This window comes from Lycium barbarum, chromosome 1, assembly GCF_019175385.1.
Source record: "Lycium barbarum isolate Lr01 chromosome 1, ASM1917538v2, whole genome shotgun sequence".
Lineage (NCBI taxonomy): Eukaryota > Viridiplantae > Streptophyta > Magnoliopsida > Solanales > Solanaceae > Lycium > Lycium barbarum.
The window spans coordinates 11358555-11361348 of NC_083337.1; positions in this window are offsets into that span (position 1 = coordinate 11358555).

A 2794-nucleotide genomic window follows, 5' to 3' on the forward strand; every position below is an offset into this window, starting at 1 on the left:
AAACATGATACTAATTGATTCGGGAATATCAAAAGATCGGAATCTTTTGTCGTATTTGGTATTTGAAGGGGCATCATGCAATTAAATTGCAAGATTCCTTCATAATGAATAACTTTTGTAACGCTTGTACTCAATGTTTTTGTTGTTATGGCGTTGTTCATTTCACATTTATGTTTATTACATGAACTGTTGTCATACATGTATATAATCCTTTCTTCTTCTCGGCGAAATGGTTCGGTTCCCGTGGATTCACCTGAGTTTTAGCGAGAAAATAGGATATAACTAAGACTGATAAGACAGTTTAGTTTTCCGATGATCCTCTTGGATTCGCGTAACGTCTCATAATTACTTGCCATAACGGCTGTTTTTTATTGGAAGCGTCAGTTCCAACCCTTCGTATTCCTCTTTTGAACTTATATAAGGAAGTGAATCATTGATCAAATATCTCACAATCTTCTTTCCTTTCATAAATCGTTTAAAGCAAGAATTATTCTCTGTAATCTTTTCATACCTTTTCTAAAACCATGTCTTCTTCTTCTAACAAACATCCTTCTAAAATTCCATCCAATCCTTTTGAATTGGAGACTCTTGCTAACACCTTTCTTCCAACTTGTTCCGATTATTCTAATGATTTTGGAATTTTACACCATTCCTCTCCCATAGAGGATATCGATTCCTTTATTGCTCCTAAAGATATCGCTTCAGATGCTCAGGAGTGTGGTTTGTGTCCTGATGTCATTTTAGCTATTGACAACGGGGTAAAACTCCATGACCACGTTGATGGTTTTACTTTGATGCCTATTTTTCCTTTTCTTATTGGGTTTTTGTTACCCATTCCTTTTGTTATGGAGGAATTTTGTCGCCAATACAATGTGTGTGTTGGCCAAATTACTCATGATACGTGGCGATTATTTTATTGCCTCCAGTTTTTAGCCGTTAAGGCTTATCTTCCTTTTACCTTGGATCATTTGATCCATCTGTACATCCCTTTTGTTTTTCGGGGCGGCTTGATTCATTTGTTTTCCCGTGGAGAAGGGTACCTGATCGACTCTACACGTGGATCGATTGAAGCGATTTGTTAAAATTAGAATAGAACTACTCTATCGCCCCTCCAACGATGTTTTCCCGGAGACATGAAACCCAACTCCGAACCCTGTTAATCCAAATGAAATAACAGACATTCTTGATTGGATCTCGGGTTTGTTAGGAGCTTCTCGGGATGTTATACGTTCTTTGAGAAGTTTAAGGCTTCTTCCCTCAATTTTTCCTTTAGAAAGGCCCGGACCTTCAAATAGAAAATGAAAGAGGGATTCAATCATAATAGAGGATGATGACGAGGAGGTTCAAGCTGATATTTGTCATTTTGTTGCTCCTCCCCTTCTCAATCCCGAGATATAGGTAAGAGAAGCATCTCCGAAGAGTGTCAACCATTTCCAACAAGAAAGCTCTTCGGGATCCTTCCCATTACTAAGGAAATTCCATGGTAATGTGGAGTTATCCTTGGGTCACCTATTCGAGATGCTTCTACAAGGTCACGTCCTTGTTGCGGCTTCTTCATCACATGTTGCTAAAACGAGAAAAGAAAACGAACAGCCTAAGATAAAAATAAAAAATCTTAAGTCTGACCTTCAGGACTCTGACTTTGTTGAAGCTGCTTTGATGTTGCATCTAGAGGATGTTGTTTGTGCGTTACAGCATCGGAATAATGCAATTCAAGTATTGAGCACATCCTATGTAGACCTTTAAGATCGGTTTAAAAGTGTTGAAGCTTCTCGTGAACGTTGCTACTCCCGGTGTAAGATGCTGCGCATTTAACGTGATGTGGACATCCTTAAATCTCGGAAAGAGGCTTTTGAGGAAGCTCTCGCTCCAAGTTTTAATTTGACCGCATCTCTTCAAACTGCTACCAATGAACTTCAAGTTGCATCGGCATCTCTTAAAGACTTGGAAGATTTCGGAGAAGATTCCTGAGATTAGAATCACTCTCTCCTCTAAGAACGTTAAGAATCTTGAAAAAGTATTTGCTGATTTGGTTTGTGGTGCCATCTGGCAATTCTAATCTTGGTCGCTGATGTGGCGTGATTTTACGCCACAATCGATGCTTTTAAACTATAAGTTTTACTTGTTTTTAAGTAAGTCTATGTCATTTTACGTAGTTTTTGTCATGTTTCAGGTAATACGAGGTCCCTAGAGCCTAAGTGTGGAAAACAAGCAAAAATGTTGCAAAACTGGAAATAACTGGAAGTTCTGGAAAATACCGTGGAAAAATACTCTATGCGATCGCGCAGAGTACCCACGCGATCGCGCCCACGCGGGAATTGCACTCCACGCGTTCGCGCTGTAATGTAACGCGACCGCGCCCACGCGCGTTGTTAATGACACGCGATCGCACAGGCTCGACACGCGATCACGATTAAGGGAGCAGGGGAGCTGACGTCATCCACGCGATCGCGTAGACACATGGCGCGATCGCGTTGAAGGATTTTCGGAAATTTCGACCAGAACTCGAATTTTGACGATTTCTGCCATTCCAGTTCATATAAATAGAAAATTAGGGCAAAAACATTATCAGCTTTGGCAGCTCCCACAAGTTGGAGGCTAGGGTTCCTACAAAAATGTTCTCTCTTCTTTTTAATCCTTGTTGATGGAAATTTCTTGGTGACAATTAAGATTGATACTCTTGTTGTGCTTATTTATTCATTTGCATTGCCTTAATCAAGTAAGTTTTTGCTATTTTAATTATTCTTGTTCATGAATGTTTTCAAGGGATTAGCTAACATTTGAACTCGCCCAT